At 61.1% G+C, this 5,876-nt stretch overlaps 1 long non-coding RNA gene across 2 annotated transcripts; it reads right to left on the bottom strand.

The window, feature by feature from the left end:
- Window positions 1-973: 973 nt before the first annotated feature.
- On the bottom strand, window positions 974-5,286 carry LOC125612291. 2 transcript variants are annotated; one of them, XR_007342586.1, is made up of 4 exons: window positions 4,311-5,286; window positions 3,231-3,938; window positions 2,833-2,974; window positions 974-2,611 (listed from the first exon to the last, which is right to left on the bottom strand). It is a non-coding gene; the product is annotated as an uncharacterized LOC125612291 (long non-coding RNA). The 2 variants fall into 2 exon arrangements; XR_007342585.1 differs by having other exon boundaries at window positions 3,231-3,377.
- Window positions 5,287-5,876: the final 590 nt, after the last annotated feature.

Below are 5,876 nucleotides of genomic sequence, written 5' to 3'. Positions count from 1 at the left end.
TCCGCCTCCGTCCGCCTCCCTCCGCCTCCCTCCGCCTCCGTCCGCCTCCCCTGTTCCTGGTCAGCCCCAGGTGGTCGCCAGGTGACACAGGGCCTGCCTCCAAGGACCTCTCCTGGCTGGGCCCAGGGGGGGGTCGCGGTGGCGAGCATTTGTCCTGGATTGAAATCTGCCAGAGGTTCTGGAGGCGCTTTGGGCTCAGGCCGGAAAAGGGACCCGCTGGCAGCGGGGACGCCCTGGCCCTGGGCCTCTGCGCCGGGCTCTACCCCCGCCTGCCCTTCTCAGGGGTGGACGTGGATGGCCCCGTCTTCCATCCCCTTCCTGGGGCAGAAGCTCTGGTGGCCTCGGCCCCGCCAGCATCCTTGGGAGGCCGCTCTGGGCAGCAGCGAGGCTCCTGCTGTGCCCTGGCGCCTCTGGCCGGGGCTCTGCAGAACAGCCCTGGCTCCAGCACGCCTGGTGTTGCGGGCAGTCTCCGCCCGCCTCCGGCTCTCTGGGCTGTGGGAGCACCCCCAGGTCCCTGTCTGGAGATGCAGTGCTGGGCTTGGACTCCCCCACCACCCGGGGACCAAGAGGTGACCCTGCTCTTGGAGCTCTGAGGTCAGGGTCTCCTCTCGCGCTCTCCACTTCCTTCCTGAGACCCCAAAGAGGCTTCACGGGAAAGGAGGCCCTGGGATCCCCGGTGGAGCTGGGAGTGGCCGGGCCGTTGGCTGGGCTGCTTGGCAGCCAGGGTGCCCGACTGGCTGGTGGCCTTGAACCACCAGGGCCACCAAGGCTCAGCTGGCCCGCTGCTAGGGGCCACCAGCCATCCTGAAAACGCAGCAGCGCTCACTCCCGGGAGGTGCTCTGCGGGGACGAGGAGCACTGTCAGGTCTTGGACTGCTCAGCACGGCGGTCTTCGGTGGCCTGGCCTCCTAGAGGGACAGAGGTCTAAGGAATCGCAGGACGTGGGCCTGCTCGGGAGGAGAGGGATGGCCGTGGCAGGGTCCGCTGGGAGGATGAGGCTCGCGCCTGGTCATCCTAGAGCCATGGACGAGGCTCCGTGGCTGGGTGGTGTCCAGTCCCTGGTTTTATGGAGACCCTGAACTGCTCCGGCCACCTGGGGACCGGCATGAGGGGCTCTGAAGCAGGGGTGTCCTTCCAGGGCCAGCCCAACATGGAGACCTGCTCCAAACCCAGGTGCAAGGCGGCGACGGCGGCCGGGTCCTGCAAGGGTTCAGCGTGAGGTCCTCCCGGGCACAGGCCCCGAGTGAGACGGCCCGGTCAGGGGACAGCGCGAGGCGGGCAGCTGGCCTGCAGCAGGCCCATGGACTGGGCCTGGGCGGGGCTGAGGAGTGAGCTGCGAGCTCTGACCTGGGCTGAGGTGTGGGCGCTGTGACAGGCCGTGACAGACGCTCCAGGCAGCAGATCCTGTAGGAGGAGGTCCCCAAGCTTGTCCCCCGACTTGATCCCCTGTCCCGGGTTCAGAGTGAAGCCCAGGACCCCAGGTGATCAGCACTGCCACTGCCCAAGGCAACGTTTCCGGGTCTCTCTGTGGTGTGGATCAGGTGTCCTTTGTCACTTGGAGGGAGCTGCCTGAGCGGTGACCTTCAAGGTGACCTGGCTGAGCTCACCAGGGGCAAGAGTCTTCTCCTTGTTCTCTCTGCCTTTGAACTTCAGCCTGGTCTTCCTGCTGACCCTGGGTGGGGACCTTGACTTCCCAAAGTAAGCTGTCCCAGAGGACCGCCCACAGCTGGGAGCAGGCTTTCTTCAATTTTAAGAGTTACCGGTGGACCTCTATTCATTCATTTGTGAGGCGCTAACCCTGACCCTGACCCAGTGCCGCCGAGCCACACCCCGCCCTGGAGAGCAGTGCTTATCTGGAGAGAATGGAGTGGGCTGTAGGGAAAGCGTGGTGTGCACAGTTTGGCTTACACGGATCATTGGTGAAAGAGAAATGGGTGCCCTCCTGTTCCCACCCAGATGTTGCTGGGTGCAGTCAGCTCTGGAGCACAGGAGGTCAGGTGATGCGGGACTCCTCTCCATCCCCATCTGGTTGTGGTACTGGGGACGGGACCAGGACTGCTTCACCACTGCGCTGCACCCCAGTCCTTTTAAAGTTTATTTATTCTTCAACTTTGAGGCAGGGTCTTGCTCAGTGGCTGAGGCTGGCCAACTTGCAATCCTCCTGCCTCAGCCTCCCAGGTGGCTAGGATGACGGGTGTGCACCACTCTCTGCTCCTTCCCCCTGTACTGGGCTCCTTTGCTCTTTGCCTGCCGGCACCGATTCCAGAACCAGCAGGAGCTCCGATCCTGGGGCAGGAAGCTTTGGTCCGGGCGGGTGGCTGGGTGGCGGATGACAAAGGCAAAATATGGTTGTGCTCTCCTTCTCCCACGAGTCGGTGTGATTCACACACCGTGAAGCACAGCCCTTGAGGGTGTAAATTCGCTGTACCCTCTACTCGTGGGCTTCCTAGATGTCACCACCAGCCCCAGGACACTTTCAGCACCTCCGGCCCCTCGTCCCCTATCTGTCTCTGTGGCTTCTGGTCACCCTCTGGGCTGCGCTGTTGTCGTTGGTGCTCTTCGAGGATCACAACACCCGGTTCATCGCAGAAGAGTGTGTTGTGTGGTGGGTCTGGCCACAGGGAGGGAAACGAGGTGCTGATGGGGGTGAGGCCCGGAACCGCCACAGGAATGTGCGTAAGGGGGACGCGGGCCTCGCGGGCCTGGGGCACTGTAGAGTCTGGCCCTGGTATTTCCCTCCCTCCCCTCCTGCCGCTTTCCTCTACTGATTTCCCCTCAATTTTCATGAGACCGCCCCCACCCCACACCCCCTTTTCCTTTTTCCCCTCTCACCTCCATTTTCTTAATATCACGGTCTGCAGTCCCAGCGCTCTGCTGCGAATGACGCCATGATCCCTCCTCCTTCGTGACTGTGTACTGCACGGTTCCCTGTCCCCTCCTCTGCCGTGGACACCCAGGAGGTTCCGGAGACGGGCTGCTGTGAATGTGCTGCTGTAAACGTGGCACGCGTGGTCGCTGTCGCACGCACACGGCGTTAGACCCTCAGGATAGCCACCGAGGAGGGCTCCGCTGGGCCACGTGGCCCCAGGCCTAAGGCCTGTCCCTGTGGTGGTACTCACTGAGGCTCCCAGCAACGGGGGAAGGCGCCCCTGCCCACGTCCCCTGCCCACGTCCCCTCCCGAGTCTGTGTGGTGACGACGGACGAGGGCCCACGCGAGCGATTCCCTTACGTGAAGGCCCAGCAGGCAACCCGCAGGGAGGGCGGAGGGCAGCCTGGGGGGCGAGGACGCGGCCGGCTCCCTGTGGGGCGAGTGTGGGGGGAGTCGGCCGAGGAGACGGGCACAGCTCTGAGGACACTGAGAGCGTCATCTTCACACCTGAAGGGGTGTGTGTTTGGAGTAGGATGGTGTCCCCAGACCCTGTCAAACCTCACCGCTGATCCCGCGGGAACCCGGCCCACGGCTCCCTTCCCCACCCAGGGCCTCACGTGTGCAGGGCAGGCTTCTGCCACCGAGCCACACCCAGGGCTTCCCATCACCTTCTTATTGTATTTATCTTGTGCACTTTACCCCTGAGCCGCACCCCAGCCCTTGAGGTTTCCTGTTTTGAGACGGGGTCTTGCCACGTTGCTCAGGACCTCTTCTAAGTGGCTGAGGCTGCTTGAACTTGGGATCCTCCTGCCTCAGCCTCCCGAGCCACTGGGGTCACAGAGGTGTGCCACCACACCCAGCTGACCTTGTGGTTTTTGAGTCTCGCTAAGTTGCCACGGCTGGCCTCGGCTTCACACCCCGTGGCCTCGCTCCCGTGTCGGGACGCTCGCTCGCTGACGGCCCCTCCCCTCCCTCATCTCAGTGGCCTCCATTGCTTCCTCGAGAGGCTCTGCGGGGCTCTGCCCTCTGCCTGCCCTCACCGTTTCCTGCGGTCTGATCGCGATGTGCCTGGGTGGGGTCTTCTTCATCAATCCTGTTTTGGGGTTGCTCACTTTTTGAATCTGGGTTGATGTCTGTTGTCAATTTTAATAAATCACTGTTGTCTTTATTTATTTTGGTGCTGGGGACTGAAGTCGGAGGCACTCAACCCCTGAGCCACATCCCAGCCTTTCTCTCTCTCTCTCTCTCTCTTTTTCTAATACGATTTTTCAACTTTGAGACGGGGTCTCGTTTGTCTAGTTTGCTTAGGGCCTCCCTCAGTTGCTGAGGCTGGCTTTGAACTTGCCATCCTCCTGCCCAGACTCCTGAGCTGCTGGGATTGCAGGTGTGCACCACCATGTCTGGCTCCCTTTATATTTTTTGAGGCAGGCGCTCACTGACCATGAACTTGAACTTGTGATCCTCCCGCCTCAGCCTCCGGAGCCCCTGGGATGCAGGTGTGAGCACTGCGCTGGCTGCAGCCATTCTTCAAGCAGGTTTTCTCGCCTCCTTTTTCTCTGCTGTCTGTACCTTGATCCTGTTGAAACATTGCTTCATGTTGGACTTTTTGACAAATGAGTTCAAGATAATGCATCAAATTAATATACCCCTGAGGCTGGGTTCCGAGGACCACTGGACCTCCTGGTGTCCTAGGTCTGTCACGCTTTCTGGTTCTTCGGGGTCCAGCAAGCTGGTCTTTCTGGGAAGTCACTACTTCTCCGACTTGTTGGTGTCAATCATCACGCTCCTTTCTCATTTCTGATTTCATCGAGTCTTTTTCTTCTTTAGTCAGTCTGCCCGAGGGCTCTTTAGTGTTTGAGATGGGGCCTCACTAAGTTGCTGAGGATAGCCGTGAACTTGCCATCCTCCTGCCTCAGCCTCCCCAGTGCTAGGGTTGATGGCTGGTGTGCGCTGGTGTGCCCAGCTGGTCTCGTCTTTAATGTGCCCCTGGGTCTGGGCACGCTGTGGCCCCCCTGGCCCGGGTCTGGGCACGCTGTGGACCCCCTGGGTCTGGGCATGCTGTGGACCCCCTGGGTCTGGGCACGCTGTGTAGGTTTGCATCGTCTCGAGATGTTTGATTGGCCCCATGGTGTCCTGGGGTGTGCTGTTGAGTCTCCAGTTTGTGGACTTTCCATTTTTCCTTCTATTATGACGCATCGTCTGAATGCACCAAGTCTTGCCTCAGGGCCTGACGGCGCCCCCTCCTGGAGAAGGCTCCTGTGTTCTGTGGAAGACTCTCGCGTCCTGCTGCGGCTGGGTGGAGGGGCTGGCGGACGGCCTCGTCCCAGCCCGCGGATTCCCGCCTGGCCTTCCGCCCAGCGGTGAGTCCACCCCTCAAGTGAAGGCCTGACGTCTCTGCTCTTTCCTTCCAGCCTGCCCATGTTTGCTGAGGAACGTGTGTGACCGGTAACCAAGAAGGGACAGTGACCCCCTATGGCAAGGATGGAACCCAGGCTGGTCTACCATCGAGCCCCAGCCTTGTTATCCCTGGAGACACGGTCACCACGTGGCTGAGGCTGGCTTTGAACTTGCATCCTCCTGCCTCCCTCCCGAGGTGCTGGATCCCAGGCGTGCGCACCGCGCAGGCCGGGCGTCCCAGTTTTTGACCGAGTCTGTCTCGTCTGGTGCTGTCTTTGGGTCCCCAGCTGCAGGGCATGGGTTCCTTCTAGGCAGCAAGGTTTCGTTTCGTCGTCGTGGGACAGTTGTGGTAAGTTATCACGAAACGCCTCTAAAGGGCCTGGGCCTGGAGTTGTTTTGTACCAGGGACTGAAGTCGGGCCCTTAACCACGGAGCCACGTCCCCAGGCCTTTTTGAGGCAGGGTCTTGCTAAGTTGCTGAGGCTTGAAATTCCCATCCTCCTGCCTCGGCCTCCAGCACCGCTGATCACAGGACTCCACACCCGACTTGATTCCTGGACTTATGTGGGAGTGTGATTCACAGGAACTGGCTTGGTAGGACAGAGGTCAT

This window comes from Marmota marmota, unplaced genomic scaffold (assembly GCF_001458135.2).
Source record: "Marmota marmota marmota unplaced genomic scaffold, marMar, whole genome shotgun sequence".
Lineage (NCBI taxonomy): Eukaryota > Metazoa > Chordata > Mammalia > Rodentia > Sciuridae > Marmota > Marmota marmota.
This window is presented reverse-complemented; position numbering and strand designations above follow the sequence as displayed.